At 39.6% G+C, this 18407-nt stretch overlaps 1 protein-coding gene across 3 annotated transcripts in view; it reads left to right on the top strand.

The window, feature by feature from the left end:
* The window catches only part of GAB2 (GRB2 associated binding protein 2), a 203272-nt gene that overhangs the window by 61361 nt on the left and 123504 nt on the right, over positions 1-18407 (top strand). The window contains exon 1 of one of the 3 annotated variants that reach the window (XM_034933442.3): positions 12409-15126. The exons of the other annotated variants lie outside the window; for them this stretch is intronic. The gene's annotated coding sequence lies outside the window, so the exon portion shown is untranslated. Of the gene's footprint in view, positions 1-12408; positions 15127-18407 lie in introns of those variants that run through there. 3 annotated transcript variants of the gene reach the window in all.

The raw sequence follows: 18407 nt of genomic DNA, 5'->3' as shown, positions 1-18407 counted from the left end.
GTTCCAGTGATTCTCCTGCTTCAGCCTTCTGAGTAGCTGGGATTACAGGCACACACCACCACACCCAGCTAATTTTTGTATTTTTATTAGAGATGGGCTTTCACCATGTTGGCCAGTCTGGTCTTGAACTCCTGACCTCAAGTGATCCACCTGCCTCGGCCTTCCAAAGGGCTGGGATTACAGGCATGAGCCACGAGCCACCACACCCAGCCACTGTGTCTTAAAGATGAGTTGGCTAAGGTTAAGTGACTGACCCAGCCAGGGTCCTATAAGGAGTTTGTGACATCAAGAACCTCAGTTGCCTCATTTTAATCTCAATATACTTGGTACTTCTGTGTACTTTCTCTCTCTGAGAAGACCTGTGATCATTTAATGAGTTCTGAGCTTGGTCTTTTTTTTTTTTTTTTTTTTTTTTTTTTAAGTGAGAGAGGGTCTCTCTCTGTTGCCCAGGCTGAAGAGCGGTGGCGCAATCATAGCTCACTATAGCCTCGGACTCCTGGGCTCAAGTGATGTTACTGTCTCCGCCTCTTAAAGCACTGGGATTACAGGCATGCGCCATCATGCCCAGCCTGAGCTTGGTCTCTTGAAGTGTTGCTGTGGATGTTGATAAAGATGACCTGACACTGATACATGGGTCAGAGTAGAGGCAAGAATTCTCATCTGGTTAACTGGTGAAGATCAAATAGAGTTGGCCTTCCAAATACTATTTCACTCCTGTCTCTCCTGTTCATGGAATCTTTTTTGATAACAGAAGGTTAGAGTTGGGTGGGAGAGCTCTTGTGATCATTCGTGCCAATCTCAAATTGCCCACAGGGACATTTTGGGATCCCCTGCCCAGAAACTTTGCTGTTCTTTATAGATGAGGAAACTGAAACCTAAAAGATGTAAATATGGTTTCCCTCAAGTCACATAAAGTGCTTTTAGCAAAGCCAGAACTGGACCCACATCTCCTAATCCCTATTCCCGTGGAGGATCTCTATTGCACTAATGCATTAACTTCACTCCTGATCTTTAAGTAAGCTCCACCTCTGTGGTCTCTGTTTTAAGATTGTGAAATGTCATAAAGGTGGTTTGCCTTTGAAAATAAGCCAGAACCTAGAGAGTTAATAGAAATTGAACAGTGAAAGTGGAGTCCTTTTCTTCTCCTCTCCTCAACTGGGGAGCCGCCAGGCTGTTTCACTTGCACCGCATGTGTTCCATTATGGTATAATGATGTAATTACCAGTAATGCTGCTGCTGCTTGAGTAGTGGTGAAGAGGCAGCATTAAGGAAAAGACTAGCCCCAGTTCTCTCCTAAGAGCCATTTCAGCCCACTTCAGTCTATTAGATTGAAGATGCTGGAAGGCGAATGGCTTCAGCACAGGAAAAGGTCAGATTTAAAAGCTTTTCTGGGTTTGGTATTTATTGTTGCTTTTTTGACCTTCAGAAAAGTCCCCTGTGTGTTTGTCCTTGATTCTTGCCTTTCCCATTAATGCTTGAAAGCTGTATTGCTGTCCAGACCAGGTCTTTGGCATAGATGATTTCCTTTGTGGTGTTAGAGAAAGCCTAGCCCCCGCTCCAGATGACCAGTCCTATTGTCGTTCATGCCACCATTGCAGTGTCAAAAGCCTTTTTAACTCTTGAACATTTTAGTTTTCAGCAATTCTGTATGTGTATATATATATGTCATATATGATACAATACATATGATACAGTACAGTACATATGGTCTGTACTAGTATCACATATTCTTTCACAAACTTGCCTAGATCTAAACAATTTATGAATTAATACTTTAAAATACAGAGAAGTAAGCAATAAGACTTGGGTGCCTTGAGCAAACCTTTCTGTGAATCTCTTTCAAAACATACAGCCTGCCACCTGATGATTATAAGGAGGTAATCATGGTCTCTGGAACACAGTAGACACTTCCAAAAGTGTTCCTTTATTAGAGGGTAGCCATCATTCTTTCAATAATAAGCACCTGCTGGGCCCAAGGTACAGGTTATAGGAAGACAGCAAGTTTTCCTTATTTCAGTAGTTCTCAAAGTGCCATCCCTGGACCAACAGCACCAACATCACGTAAGATCCCCTGAGAAATGCAAATTCTCAGGCCCCCAAGCCAGAGCTACTGAATCACAAATTCTAGGCTGGGAGCCTTCAGTCTGTGTTTTACCAAGCTTTCCGGTGATTCTGATGCATACTGAAGTTTGAGAACCACTTCTTTATTTTGTAGTTCAGTACCAGGAGCTATCTGATAATATAAAATAACTTATGTTTATCTAGAGCTGCACTGTCCAATACAGTAGTCATTAGCCATAGGCAGTTATTTAAATTTTAATAAAACCAAGTTATCTAGAGCTGCACTGTCCAATACAGTAGTCATTAGCCATAGGCAGTTATTTAAATTTTAATAAATTAAAACCAAGTAAAATTAAAAATTCAGGGCCGGGCGCGGTGGCTCACGCCTGTAATCCCAGCACTTTGGGAGGCCGAGGCGGGCGGATCACGAGGTCAGGAGATCGAGACCATCCTGGCTAACACGGTGAAACCCCGTCTCTACTAAAAATACAAAAAATTAGCCGGGCGTGGTAGCGGGCGCCTGTAGTCCCAGCTACTCGGGAGGCTGAGGCAGGAGAATGGCGTGAACCCAGGAGGCGGAGCTTGCAGTGAGCCGAGATCGCGCCACTGCACTCCAGCCTGGGCGACAGAGCGAGACTCCGTCTCAAAAAACAAAACAAAACAAAACAAAACAAAAAAAAAAAACAAAAACAAAAATTCAGTTTCTGAGTTGTACTAGCCACAAGTGCTCAGTAGACATATGTTGCTAGTGGAAACCATACTGGACAGCACAGATGTAAACATTTCTATTACCACAGGAAGTTGTATTGAATAATGCTGGGCTCAAAGCAGTGGTCCTCAGATTTTATCATGAATCGTATCATTAGTCTGTAAAATATACATTGTTGGACCCCATCCCCAGTTTCTCCCAGTGTTTCTTTTTATTTGAGACAAAGTCTCACTCTTTTACCCAGGCTGGAGTGCAATGGCACAATCTCGGATCACTGCAACCTCCGCTTTCTGGGTTCAAGTGATTCTCCTGCCTCAGCCTCCCGAGTAGCTGGGATTACAGATACACACCACCATGCCCAGCTAATTTTTGTGTTTTTAGTACAGACGAGGTTTCACCATGTTGGCCAGGCTGGTCTGCAACTCCTGATCTCAAGTGATCCGCCCACCCCAGCCTCCCAAAGTGCTGGGATTACAGGTGCATGCCACCACTCCTGGCTCCCATTCCCAGAGATTCTGATTCAGTAGATCTGGGGTAGGGCTGGAGAAGCTACACGTGTAACAAGTTCCTAGATGATGCTCATGCTGCTGGTATGGGGACAACTTTTTGAGGACTACTGGTCTTGCATAAGGATTCTTGATCTGAAGTCTGTGAACCTTAAAAAATTATAGGCAAAATACTCTATGTACCCATATAATAGAGGTTGCAGGATATAGGACTCACAGTTTTAATCTGATTATCAAGTGGGTCAGCAGGTCAGGAGAACTTTTAGCTGCAGTTAACAGAGAATCTGACTAATAGTGACTTAAATCACAAGGACTTTGATATTCATTTAGCAAAGTAAGAGGCTGGAAGTTTCAGCATTCTTTCAGTGGCTCAAGCATGTCACCAGGAAAATCAGGCACTTTCCCTCAGAAAACCCCTTATGTTTTTTTGGCTAGGAATAGGTCACATGCCCACCTCTAGATCATTCCCAGCAATGAGGAATGGGATTTGTATAATTGCTTTTGATTCAGCCCCTGGGGCAAAGGGAGGGGATTTACCTTCCCTGATACCATCAGATCTCCACCAGTCCTCTGAACAAAATATGAATTCTGTAACAAGGGTGAAGGGAGAAATGGCTATTTGGTCTCTCAGTGAGTGACCCAAAAAGTGTTAGGAGTGTCTGGTCTGCATCCTTTCAGCTTATCACATGCTTTCAACTTGCTAGGCAAGCAGGGCACAGACACGCCGAGCTGTGAAGCCCTGCTGAGCTCTGTCCTCTCGTGCCTTATGACGGGTTCTGTGAAGTCATCCTGCATGTAACGGGGATGACGTGGTATGAGATTTAAGAGCCTGATCCAGGCTTCTGGGAGTCGGCATCAAGTCAGCCTTAAAGCTAGTCCCCATCTGACTTTGGCCCCCAGTTGTTTTGTGTGGTTGTGTGTTTTTGTTTGTTTGTTTGAGACGGAGTCTCAGTCCTGTTGCCCAGGCTGGAGTGCAATGGCGCGATCTCGGCTTACTGCAGCCTCCGCCTCCCGGATTCAAGTGATTCTCCTGCCTCAGCCTCCCAAGTATCTGGGATTAAAGGTGCCCACCACCACACTTGGCTAATTTTTTGTATTTTTAGTAGAGGCGGGGTTTCACCGTGCTGCCCAGCTGGTCTTGAACTCCTGACCTCAAGTGATCCTTCCACTTCGGCCTCCCAACGTGCTGGTATTACAGGTGTGAGCCACTGCGCTCGACCTGGCCCCCCAATTCTTTTTAGAATTGGCTCTTGCTTGGTTCCTTTTGGTCAAGTCCCTGTCAAAGTACAAGTTTTTGTACTTTGATTCTTTAAAGACTCCCATTATTCTTTTCTCTCACCAGTCTCCTTGGAATTAGAGTCCTGGTCCTGGATTTGGGGACCAAACACTTGGAATTCTGCTGCCAGACTTCCAGTTCCCTATCTACTTACCTAGCTCCCTGCTTGTCTTCTCCCAGCAGTATGCTTTAGATGCTTGGCTTTCAGTAGGGAGATAGTGTCTAAAAATGTACAATGTGAGACTATTTCACGTAGAAATGGTAAATGAAACAGTGGGAGTTAATGAGATTATTGAAGGAGAAGATGTGAGAACGAAAGCTCATACCACCCCTCTACTGAATCAAATGAAGGGCATGGCCATTTGTGTGTTCATCTGTACTCTCCACAAGTACCATGAATCCCAGGCTGAGAATCAACAAAGACCTTATAAACAAAGACCCAGGGCCACCTGGGAATCCAGAGAGGTGCCTGATGAAAGGGATGACAGCAGCTCAGCTGGCAGAGCTCTCTGCCTGCATCCCCTGCCCCCTAGAGCAGTTCTGCTTTTACTTCTATGTTATGCTTCTATACGAAATCTTGTATATAGAAATAAATAATTCCACTTATTAAAAAAAAAAAAGGCCACTGGGTAAATGATGCCGAAGGCCCCTTCTAATACTGAGAATGGGCTCAAGGGCTAGAATACAGGTACTAGGCTATGACATGTGAAAGAGAAGTGTAGTCCTGTCGTATTTTAGGAGAAGGAACTCTGGCTCCCTCGTTCTCTGCATGGTTTTGAGCTGACAGTTGCCTCGGTCAACAGCTGGATACAGTACCCAATTGTTTGCAGCAAAAGTCCTGCGAGTCTGTTTCCTCTAAAAAGCTTCTTCCACGACTTCCTTCCCCCATCCTCCCAGGACAGAAGTGGACACAAGGGGGAATGTTTCAGTTCCCCTGTCGGGTTGTGTGTCTTCCTCTCAAACCACTGTTCAAAATGTCTAGGGAATTTTTATTTTCCAAAGTTGCTTACCGGAAACAACTTGGCAGAGCATAGTTTGGGGAGGAGGCTTTAGTTCAATGAGCACAAAAGCACATGTTCCTGTGGTGAATTCTTAACGTGTGTGAAGGGGAAGCAAAGGAGCTTTAGTAAAATTGCAGTTCAGGCCAAGTCAGGAATGGAAATGAGGAACAACCAGAAAACATCACAGTTTGTTTTAGAGCATTTAGTTCCTAACTCTCAATGACACACACTCAGGCTTATGGCTGAATTTCAGATTATCCTTGTATATACTTTTTAGAAGTTTTTATTTGGCATCATAATTTATAGTGTAACAATGAAAAGTCGCCTGGCTTTATAACAGATTTCAGAAAGTGAAACTTGGTTTCTGAGGAATAAATAGGCAGCAGAGCAATCCTCAAAGAGGAAGTGCATGAGAAACTGAGGGTTTAGGGAGATTATATTTGGTTAGAAACGCTGGGCCTTTGTTAAAAGTTGAAAAACCTGATCACTCCAGTCTTTGGAGCTTCTGAGGGAGAGCATGTCTTGCCAGAGTCTCACGGATGATTAGAGTTAATCCCGGCACCCAGGCCTCTTTACTTTTCCTCTGCAGTGTGGGTTCCCCTCCTGAGCTACCCCCTAGAGCCTAGTTTCCCAGGGTTTCTCTCTCTGGTCTGTTTTTGCAGCTCAAGCCATGTTCTCCTTGATCTGTTGGCCAGGCTTCGGGGGAGATGGACTACAGCTGGTCTGAAATAGGAAGACGGTAAATTTACTTAAACTTTCAGCATGACCCATTTGCCTAACTTTTTGAATGTGATGAATGAAAATATAGACAACAGAATGTTTCACAAGACAGACAACTCAAAGAGAATAAGAATGAGGAGGTGTGCAATTTGCTTTTACCTTTAAAAAGAAGCATATTACAGAACCTCTTGATTTTCTTTCTTTTTTTTTTCTTTTTTTTTTCTTTTTTTTACCTCTGTCATCTGTGATCCATTCGCCTGTTCAGCCAAGATATTTTGGCATTTTTACTCTGGGAAACCAGTGGGTGGGTGAACATGGAGGAGCCAAAAGTTAACAAAATACCAGCAAATGCTGGAGCCAAGTGAGAGGATTCTCCTCTGCTCCAGAAGCAGAGGTGTACCCCACCTCCCACTCTCCCAAGCTGCTTTGAAAAAGGCTGCTAAAACTCACCGACTTAAAAAAAAATTTTAAAAAGAAAAAAAACTCCCTTACTTGAGAGGATTTCTCAGTCCTGATGAAGGAAATCTCTAGCAGCTCTTCTTGTCCCTAGGCTATCAGGGCTTTTCCTTTCTGAGGATGCCCTAAGCACTGTAGGGAATAATAGCATTCGCAGGTAAGTTTATCTGGTCTGATGCCAGCATACATTGTTGAATCCAAATCTACCATTTACCATCGGGGTGACTTTCAATGAGTTCTTTAAACTTTCTGAGCCTGTTGTCTCATCTGTAATAGAGATAATAGTGCCTACTTCATCAAAAGTGTTAGAATTAAGTAAGATGATTTGTAACTTAGTACCAGACACCTCATTAATAATCAAATGTTTTTTGCAGTACCACTCATTTTCTCACCAACTTCTATACAGCTTCCTGTTTTCCCAGTGATCGTGAGATATGGGAGGTAGTAGCTTGCTAACTTGTTGACAGTGGCAGCAGGAGTGGCAAAGGAAATTACTTTTTTTCCTTATCAACTTCAAAGGATAATTTACACACAGTGAACTATATCTGTGTACATTTAATGAGTCTCATAGGTGTCTGTCCGTACTCATGAAGCAAGTACTACATTGAAGATGTAGAACATTGGCATCATCCCCAAAAGATTCCTCTTGCCCCTTTGCAGTCTGTCCCTTCCTTTGCCCTTAGCCCCAGGCAAGCACTCCTCTGTTCTTTGTCACTCTAAATTAGTTTGCATTTTATAGGAGTACAGTATGTACACTTTTTGTGCAGCTTATTTCATTCAGCATAGTGATTTCTGGATGTGTCCATGTTGTTGCATGTATCCATGTTATTGCTGAGTAGTATTCCATTGTGTGGATATACCACCTATTGATGGACATTGGGTTTCTTGTTTCTGGCTCTTTCAAATAAAGCTGATATGAACATTCACTTGCAAATCTTTCTGTGGAGCATACATTTTCATTTCTCCCAGGTATACCCAGCAGTTGAATGGCTCAGTCATATGGTAGATATGTGTTAAACTTTTTGAGAAACTTCCAAACTGTATTGTTTTACTTTCCTATCAACAGTGTATGTGATTTCCAGTTGCTTTACAATCTCAGAAGCACTTAGTGTGATCAGCCTTTTTAATTTTAGTCATTCTAATGGGTTTATAGGTCATGGTATTCATTGTGGTTTTCATTTGTTTCCCTGATGTCTAGTGATGTTGAGCACCATGTGCCAACTGGCATTTTGTATACTATCTTCTTTGGTATCTGTTCAAATCTTTTGCCCATTTAAAAAATTGTGCCATTTATCTTCTTACTGAGTTGTACAAGTTCCTTTTATGATCTGGATACCAGTTCTTTGTAAGATAGAAATATATTAAACATTTCCTTCAATCTTTGAAAACATGTGAATACAACTGATCCTTGAACAAAATGGGCTTGAACTGCATGGGTCCATTTATACTTGGATTCTTTTCAGTAAAAGTGACACTGAGTGTGCTTGCCTCTCCTGCCTCCCCTTCCTCCCCTTCTACCTCTTCTGCTTCTGTCACTGCTGAGACAGCAAGTCTAACCTCTTCTTTTCCTCTTTCTCCTCAGCCTACTCAATGTCAAGATGAAGATAAAGACCTTTATGATGATCCACTTCCACTTAATCAATACTAAATACATTTTAATCTTCCTTATGATTTTTTTCTCTATCTTTACTGTAAAAATGCAATATATAATATATAACATACTAAGTATGTGTTATTCCACTGTTTATAGTAGTTAAGTTTCAGGGGAGTCAAAAGTTGTACATGGATTTTTGACTGCATGGGAGGGAGCCATCCCCTAACCCCCATGTTGTTCAAGGTTCAACTGTATGTTCTCCCAGTTTGTGTCATGCCCTTTCCTTCTCTTAATTGTATCATTTGAGGAACAAAAGCTTTGAATTTTGATGAAGCTTAGTTTTCAGTTTTTCTTTTATGATTTATGCTTTTTGTTTACTTAAAGGTCACAAAGATTTTTCTCCTATGTTTTCTTGTAGGAGTTGTTTTAGCTTTTACATTTAGGTCTATAATCCAGTTCAAGTTAATGTTTGTATATGGTGTGAAGCAAGGGTTAATATGGGGATTATCTTTTAAGTAAGTGTCTATTATGTATCAGGAACTTTATTTCTCAAGAAATAAATGTTCTAAGATAATTATCCTTATTTTAATGATGAAGAAAAGAAGTCTCAGAAGTATTAACTTGTTCAAATCGTACAACCAAGGCTCAAGTCCATGATTGCCCAACTCCAAAGCCCATGTTCTTTCTACCTTATTATGTTGGCATTGTTTTCAACATCAGTTTGGATCCATATAAAAACGCCCAGCTGTACCCTATGAGGAGGATATAAAAATGTGAGATGGTAGTTGACACTCGGAAGACATTCATATCTCCAAACCCAACCTTATGAAATTGGCCACAGCAAGGATGTTGGGAACTAGAACCAGGGGTTTCATATCAAGCCATTTGCTTAGGTCTGTATCTCAAAAGCTTTAAATACAACTTTTTTTGGTGCCCTTTTGATAAGGAGTCTTATACTGAGCTCTTCTTCTCTTTTATAGCTGGTCCATCAGAAAGATTAAATTAAACGTTTGGCCACATGGACAGTTAATCCTTAGATCACCCAGTTGGATGGTTCATTCCCGCTGTGTTTGGTTTGATTTTTTATTTTTGGAAAACAAATAGTGAGTCAGTCTGCTTTCCCTCCCTTTCTCTGCCTCACCACTCCTTCTGGATTCTCTTAGATGCTCTGGTCATACTAGGTAAACAGTATTTTTCTTAAAATTTTCCTTGAGCCATGACAGAATCATGAGAGAGCTCCCCTGGCTCTGATACTTAATGCCCCCCTCTAAAAAGAAAGGTCTATTTGAGGCTATTCACTTTTGTCATCTTGAAAGAGTCTCTGAGTCTTACCTAGCAGGAATATTTTGTTTCTTTTCCTAAAAAAAAAAAATATATATATATAATATATATAATATATATATTATATATATTATATATATAATATATATTATATATATAATATTTATAATATATATAATATATATAATATATATAATATATTATATATAATATATATAATATATTATATATAATATATATTATATATATAATATATAATATATAATATATATAATATATTATATAATATATATTATATATATAATATTTATAATATATATATTATATATATTATATAATATATATTATATATATAATATATAATATATATAATATATATTATATATATTATATAATATATATTATATATATTATATATATTATAAATATTATATATTATATATATTATATATTATAAATATTATATATTATATATATTATATATATTATAAATATTATATATTATATATATTATATATATTATATATTATATATATTATATAATATATTATAAATATTATATATTATATATATAATATATATAATATATATTATATATATATATATATATGGAGGGGATGTAAACAGAACAGCCCATACCTCTCTGTTCTTGCTTCTCATTAATGTAGATTTGGTAAATTCTCCTTTCTCTTCTCTTCTCTTTTCTCAGGCAGCATGATGTAGGTGGGAAGAATATGGAGCTTTAAAGTGAGAAGTACCTACATTTGAATCCCAGCTCCAGTATTTACATAGCTAGCAAATCACCCAGTCTCTATGAAGTTCGATTTCCTATTCTGTAAAATGGGAATAACAAGTACTTTATGGGTTTGTTACACAGTTTCTGGCACATGTGTGTGCTTATATTATTTCCTCCTGTTCTTTTATTAGATCTCTTTCTGAAGAGTAAGGATGTGAGATGATACTCATAAAAAGTCTGAATAAGGGGGTGTTGGAAGCTTATAAAGGGTATGTTTTGAATATGGAGCCCTATTTAAGGTGCCTTAACAGATTTATTCCTTTCACTTTGGCTAATCCGGGCAGTTTGATTTCAAAGTCCGGACATGAAGGGTGAAGAATTGTAGTCATTCTGCCTGTTATTTTTAAAGTTATTTTTAATTTTTTACAGCTGTCGAGTTGATTGTCCTGAGTCTCTGTAAGAAAACTCTATTCTCTGTGATGCAATTATTTGCTAGTGAGAAATTTATCTCATGGACAACAGTGAGACTTAGGAAAAGAGTGGAGGAGAAAAGACAGTTTATCTGTCTAATACGGAGAGGATCAAATATAAATTGGTAGGAGAGACTGGGAAACTCTGATAACAAATTTGGGAGAGTTATACCTCTGTCTTGGGAAACAGAGCCCTGAGAAACACCAATCTTTGTATCAGCTGGTAGGATGAGGACAGTCGGTGTCTCCCACTATCTTCTGGTTACCGTGCCTTCCAGCTGGCATCATTTTCCTCTGTTCCATGAGAATTTTCTTTGCATTTCAGTCTGGGGTGCTGGCCTCTGCCTCCTTTTTGCCTACTAAAAATTCTGTGGACTCTCAAATTAACATTTTCAAACTGGTACATTCTTTGAGATGCAGCTCAAGGCGTAGTTCTTCTAAGAAGCCTCTCCCTTGACTATTCTGCACAGTTTAATGGTGCTGAGACCACCCTAAATTATTCAGGTAGCCTTGAGAATCTGAACCTTTGAATATTTAATGAATTACAAAATGTGTGTGTTGAGGAATAGGAGTTAGCTACAGAGAGACAGATCAGAGTTAGTACCAACTAGAAGCACTTATACCTGACTTCCTTTTACCACTTTTGTCTTCTCAACTAAATTCCTAAACCTTTGCAGGATTGCCTTTCTAAAGCCAGGTGATTATATAACTCTAACAGATAAATATAGCTCTAGTTTCATCTATTTGCCCAGTCTTCATATTGTCTCTACAATTTTGGGTACAGTTTTTTGTTTTTGAGACAGGATTTCATTCCCATTGCTCAGGCTGGAGTCAATGGTGCGATACTTGACTCACTGCAACCTCCGCCTCCTGAGCTCAAGGAATCCTCCTACCTCAGCTTCGAAGTAGCTGGGACTATAGGTGCGTGCCACCACACCTAGCTAATTTTTGTGTTTTTAGTAGAGACGGGGTTTTGCCATGTTGCGCGGGCTGGTCTTGAACTCCTAAGCTCAAGTGATTCACCCGCCTCCCTCCCTCCCTCCTGTGCCAGGATTACAGGCGTGTGCCACAGCACCCAGCCTGGGTACAGTTTATTTCACTTAATGTTATAAGCTTAAAAATGCTTATTATAAAATTTGAGGATAATTTAATGGCTGCAGTGTGACTCACTCATTAAACCACTTTTGTGCCACCAAGACATTGGACCCTTTGTCTTCCTAGATTTTTTAAAAAAACAGGATATTGTTGAATCATTAAAGCCTTTAGGCAAACTTGTCTTATGCCTAAAATTCTGTTTTTCCCTCTATAACTGTATACAGGATATTTTGACTGTCCAACAAGTAAGATGAAGGAATTAATTTTTTTTTCTCTTAGAAGTGTTCACTGTGTAGATGAATAACATTTACAGTTAGATCTATGAAATATCTTAGGTTTTGTTTGTGATTGATTCTAAGAATTAAACAATGAATATTCTTTGCAACACTATAGTCATGTAAATATTCACAGCATAGCTGAGTTTCATAATTTGACCCATAGGACAAAAATAAAGTTTGCTGATATTAAGCCTGCAATATTTAAAGGAGAATATTCCAAACATCAAGATCAAATAGATTCTCTTTCCGTCACTTGCCACATTGTCTTTCCTTTGCATTTATACCTTGTCTTTGCTTTTTGTTTACCTTGGAATTTTTAATTGCCTTTTTTATCTTAATTGGAGATTTTTTTCCTGATTGAAGAAAAACAGCATCTGCCATTACCTTATGACTAAGATCACTTAGCTTCTTAATCATACTGTTTGTTATAGGAAAATGACTTTCATCTTGACACATTTTTCTCTAAGTCCTCAGAGTTCCTGTTCTAATTTCAAGGCCTTCATTGAAATCCTGAGTTAAATCTTTCTCACATGCCATGGCATCCTACTTCTTAAAACCCTTTTTAATTTTGCTGTAAATCATCCCTGGTAATTTGTTCAGAAAGAGTACACAGGAGTTAAACTTTCTAACTCCTTGCATATCTAAAATGTTTTGCCTAGCTGTTCTATAGACAGTCCTTCAACTCATCACCTTGATTTCTCCTCCTCTTCCTGCCATTACTCTCCTTGTTGTCTAATTCTGTGCTATTCAGTATGGTACCTTCTGGCTACCTGGTCTGTTGAGTACTTGAAATCTGGCTTATTTGAATTGAGATGTGCTGCAAGTATCAAATACACACTAGATTTTAAAGACTTAGTACAAAAGTAAAGATAAATATGTATACTATTTTTATATTGATTATATATTGAAATAATATTTTAGAAATATTAGGCTAAAATATATTAAAATTAATTTCACCTGTTTCTTTTTACATTTTAAATGTGGCCACTATAAATTTTAAAATCACATATGTGCCTCATGCTACATTTGTATTTGACAGTGCTGCTGTAATTCCCAAGAAGCAGCAGTGGCTGCCGCATACAGCCTTTCCACATGGTCTTGAACCTGGCTTCTTTGGGTGGATTATGATACATCAGCATTGTAGTATGTCTATAATAATGTACATTTACCAATATAATCCCATCTATTTCCATCTTTTGAAAATAGTTAAAAATTGCTAGTCTGTCTTTTTGCCCTTATTCCTCTCTCCCTCTCCTTCTCCCTCTCCCTCCTTCTGTCTCCCTCTCCTCCCTCCCCCTCCCTCCCTCCCTCTCTCCCTCTCTCCTTCCCTCCTTCCGTCCCCTAATTACATTATTCCTTCTTGTACTACATTGCCACTTCTTTGGGGTTTGGGAGGAAAATGAATTTTCAGTCTATCAACAGGGAAGCAGAAGATTTTACTCATCTCATCACTATTTTTAACAACAGTGCAGTGGTTATCTTCATGTGTAAGTCAGTCTACATCTCGATATTTTCTCATGGTGGTTTTCTAGAAATAGATAAACTGTTCAGATTATGAATTTCTTGACTCTTGATATAGATATTGACAAGTTGATTCCTCAAAAAAGTAACTAATTTATATTCTCCGTGGGTTATTCAATAAAAGGTGGGAGCAGTTACTCAAGGGTACCTACATTCACATCTGAACCCCTTATGTGGGTCTTGTATCTCAGCTTCTGTGGAAAATTTGGCCTCTTTTCTGAATCACTAAGCTTTTCTGGGCCTCTTTTATTTGTAAAACTGGGATAATCATACCCTGAAGTAATGTATGGAAAAGCTCATTGAAAGTAGTATTTTATTATTTCAGCAAGTGCTTAAGAGCCTCCTACTTGTACTAAATACATGTTCTGTACTAGGAACTATGGAGGATGTCTAAATGATGTGAACCTTGGCCTCAAAACCAATTTACAAAAAAAAAAAGCTACCACACGTGTCTTTTTGTGATATCTAACAAGAAGTGCAGGCCAGGCGCGGTGGTTCACACCTGTAATCCCAGCACTTTGGGAGGCCGAGGCCGGCGGATCACGAGGTCAGGAGATGGAGACCATCCTGGCTAACATGGTGAAACCCCGTCTCTACTAGAAATACAAAAAATTCGCCAGGCGTGCTGGTGGGCGCCTGTAGTCCCAGCTACTCGGGAGACTGAGGCAGAAGAATGGCGTGAAACCAGGAGGCGGAGCTTGCAGTGAGCCGAGATGTGCCACTGCACTCCAGCCTGGGCGACAAAGCGAGACTCCGTCTCAAAAAAAAAAAAAAAAAGTGCAAAGTGTTGAAGGGGTTTAGAGGAGGGAGGGTTTATATTGTATTTTAAAGATCAAGGACAACAGCCTAGAGGAGGTGGCATTTAAGGTAAGCCTTGAAGAAGGAGTTTAATTTCAACAGAGAGTAAGGCTGGGAATAATGCGATGTGAGAATGATCTTGAGAAGAGGCACAGAGGGTAGGTTCAGGGCAGATCCGTTGATAGCATTCACTAGAGTGTAAGCAAAAGGTGAGGAAAACTGAAACTGTAGGTTGAAATTTTTGTTTCTGCGAGTATACTTATTTGCATTTGCACAGAAGGTGGTGATCCCTATATTTATTTCTGCTGTGCATCAATAGGGGAGGTGGAGATAAATAATTTCATTGTTTTGGCTCTGGCCAGAATTCATTAGGCACAGTTTGTTGTCCATAGGGAGGGGAACACAACACACACTGGCCTTTGTCTCCCTTCCACACAGGCTGGTGGAGATTCTGAGGCATTTTTAAACATTGCACTTAGCCATTCAGATGATAACTTGGATCAGAAATTTTGAGAAGTGGTGGGATGAAGAAGATCCCTGAAGAGAGGAGTAACTGAGACAAAGGAGAGGCTAGCAATAGAGAGACAAGTGAGGGAATTAGACCTTTGGTGTCATCATGAAAAGGTGAGTTTTGGGAAACAAAGAGTATGGCGGGCAAGTACCTAGCAGGTTCTGAATATTTGTTCTTTAGGAGTCACCATTTAAACAAGACCCCAAGAGTGACATTAGGTGTAACCAAAGTGAAATTGTTGACTACTTGATGAGATTCGTGAGGATAGGCATTAAATGATATCTTTTAAGAAACCATTGGCAGTCCTGGAGCTGATGACCCTAGTGCAGGATCATTATGGTTACTTCTTTCATCATCTCAATTTGATGACATATTTGAATTGAACTTAAACTATACCTAAGCCTTAATCCCAGGGTCTACTAGTGATTCAGCTCAGCACATCTAAAGGCAATGATTATTCAAGAGGATTACATTGGTATCTCCTGTCACACCAGCATTTAGTATTCTATATTTATTCCCCAAATATATCTCGTTGTCATTCTCCGATATTTACCGTTTACCAATATTACCAATATGCCTAGAGCACTATGCAATTGCTCAATAAAAGTGTATTGAAGAAATGACACATAATAGGCATTCAATAAATGTTGAATGAATAAATGAATATATCCAATAAAAGCATATGCTTCCTTTATTGGATGAGAGATGTGAAACCATAGACTCAAGAATAAAGTCATGGGGTACAGGGTAAAATAAGATAGTAGATATAATCAGGAGCTTCTAGCTGAACTGGAGTCACCTTTAATGCCAGGCACATGAACTTGACTTCATTTTATAGGCATCAAGAAAGAGCATCTTTGAATGTTGCTGAAGATGAAAAATATCTTGGGCATGGTAGTAGGGAGGTGGGAGGGAGGTTTACTGTTCCTTAAATGAGCCTTATCCCTTCCTGCTTCCATGCGGCTGATCACCATTGTGATGAGGAAAGAGATGATTTTGAGCCAGATCTGGGTTTGAGACCTAGATTTACCTTGGGCAAATTTCTTAAACTGGTTAAAGGCTTTGAGAGATACACCCTTTCCTAGGGTCATCTGTTGTGAGGTTGTGAGGTATAGATGAGAATTTATGTGTAAGTACTTAGCATGGTATCTGTCACGTGGTAAATACTTTGTTTTCTTCCTTTCCTGGGGAGTTTCCTTTTCTCTCTTCCCCTAGTCTTACTAAACTCCTGCCCATCTTTTTTTTTTTTTTTCCTCTTCACATAAGCAGTGTAGCTTTTCCAGGGTTCCCAGATGAGACAGATATAGGCTTTCCCTTTGTTCATCTTCATTTGTGGAATTTTAGACTTTTGAAGAAAGATTTCAAAGTGATAGGAGGAATGACACAGGAAAGAGTAGAAATCTGAACAAAATAATACTATGTTTGGGAGCAGAAAAATAAGGGTCCATGAGAGGGTGTATGCACAGTGTGAATAAAGGCATCTTGTCACTTAGGGCAACATCATTGATTCTCAGCCCATCTTTGTTCATCCAGGAGGCCAAAGAAGAAGACTGTCTTGCCAGTTCCTAGAATTATCCACGAAAAAGGGGCTACTCACTCCTCTTTATTCAGTGAGAGCTAGCTACCAATCTCCCAGATAGCCCTGAGCTTTTAGAATATGATGGTATGTTTTGATTAGGATTAGGGCAGTCATTCTACAGACTTTTTCTAGGAAAACCGAGCTTGGTAAGCAGAATAGAAAACATCCAGAATGACATCAGTCTGGTAAGCTTTGAAGGAAACAACCAAAGATGGTCAACACAACTGCTTATTCTTTTATTTACCATTTCACACCTGGTGCAGTCAGGAAGCTACATTTAAAAAACAATTTTCTCTTTAAAAAGAAAAACAACCCGTAGTCAAAAAAGCACTCATTCGCTATAAAGCTGGAAGGATTCATTCATTGGAGCTGATTGTTCACATTTGTAGAATTTAGAATTTTGTGGTTGGAAAGGGCCTTAGAGTTGAATAAGGTCTTCAAAAGGAAACAAAAGGCTCTTGCTTTCTGTATGAACAGAGTTTATTCACAAGACAGTTTTCCGTGATCTATGAGGAGTGATTTCAGACAATTAGCTAATTGGTTGAGGCAGGTGACCTATCAGCTCTGTAGAGGGGATGTTTGCTCTTAGGGATCTACATAAAGAACATATCTTACACTTTCCATGACAGTCAAAAGCAGCCCCATTAATCCTCCTATGTAATGGCCAGTCATAACCACAGATGAGGAGTGCATTTCATGAGAACCTTAACAGCTGTCAACAGTTGATCACTGCCACCATCAGCTCAGTGTTGTGTGGGGCTTTGAAATATTACTGAATGATCTTCCAGTTTGTTGTATTGTAGGGCATAAGCGGCTCTCCAGATATAGTCTGCTATTTATTTTTTAAGTGTTATCAGATGCTTAGTCTGTTGAAATGACACTTGTCTATTGTATGAAAAACAAGGGCAGGACTGACTTGTGACCATCTTGAAACCCCAAATGGGTGCAAAAAAAGAAAAGAGAACAGGGAAAGTTTGGCTAGGCAAATGTTATATTTTTCTGGATTTCAAGTGTGAAAGAAATTCAAAATGAAAGAAGAGTGTCATAGATTTGTCATGAAAGGAATCAGGGCCTGTCACAGTGGCTGATGCCTGTAATCTCAGCACTTTGGGAGGCCAAGACAGGTAGATCAGTTGAGGCCAGGAGTTCAAGACCAGCCTGGCCAACATGGCGAATCCCTATCTCTACTTAAAAAAAAAAAAAAAAAATTAGCTGGGTGTGGTGACACATGCCTATAATCCCAGTTACTCGGGAGGTTGACGCACAAAAATTGCTTGAACCTGGGAGGCGGAGGTTGTAGTGAGCTGAGATCACGCCACTGCACTCCAGCCTGGGCAACGGAGTGAGATTCTGTCTCAAAAAAAAAAAAATGTGGGGGTGTACAGGGAATCAGGAGAAGATGACCAGTATGTATGAATCAGTAAATTCAGTCTCGTTGCCCTTAGTCTAAAACCCAGTGAAATTTGGAGTCATTGTTTTTGGAGCATATTATTAAGGTGTACCCAGAATGTAAAGTTTTATGAGGAGAATGGCTGTGAGAATCATGGGATGACTGGTCCTTCAAACCAGAACAACCACAGTACTGGTCATTAAGAGATCTGGTTTTTTTGACACTGTGTGTATCCTTGTTAGTGTATTGGTTAAGGTCAGGGCTTTGGGTCTGTCAGAAATGGGATTGAATTCTGTTTTTGTCACCTACCTACTTTATAACCTTGGCCACGCACATGGTAAGCATTTACCTCAGGAATATTTTCAGTTTATGTAAGAGAAAGCGCATAGTGTGTTAAATAGTTGATTTTTCTCACATTACAAGAA

The sequence above is a fragment of the Pan paniscus genome, chromosome 9 (assembly GCF_029289425.2).
Source record: "Pan paniscus chromosome 9, NHGRI_mPanPan1-v2.0_pri, whole genome shotgun sequence".
Lineage (NCBI taxonomy): Eukaryota > Metazoa > Chordata > Mammalia > Primates > Hominidae > Pan > Pan paniscus.
Note: the sequence above shows the minus strand (reverse complement) of the source record. Positions and strands in the feature narration are given on the sequence as shown.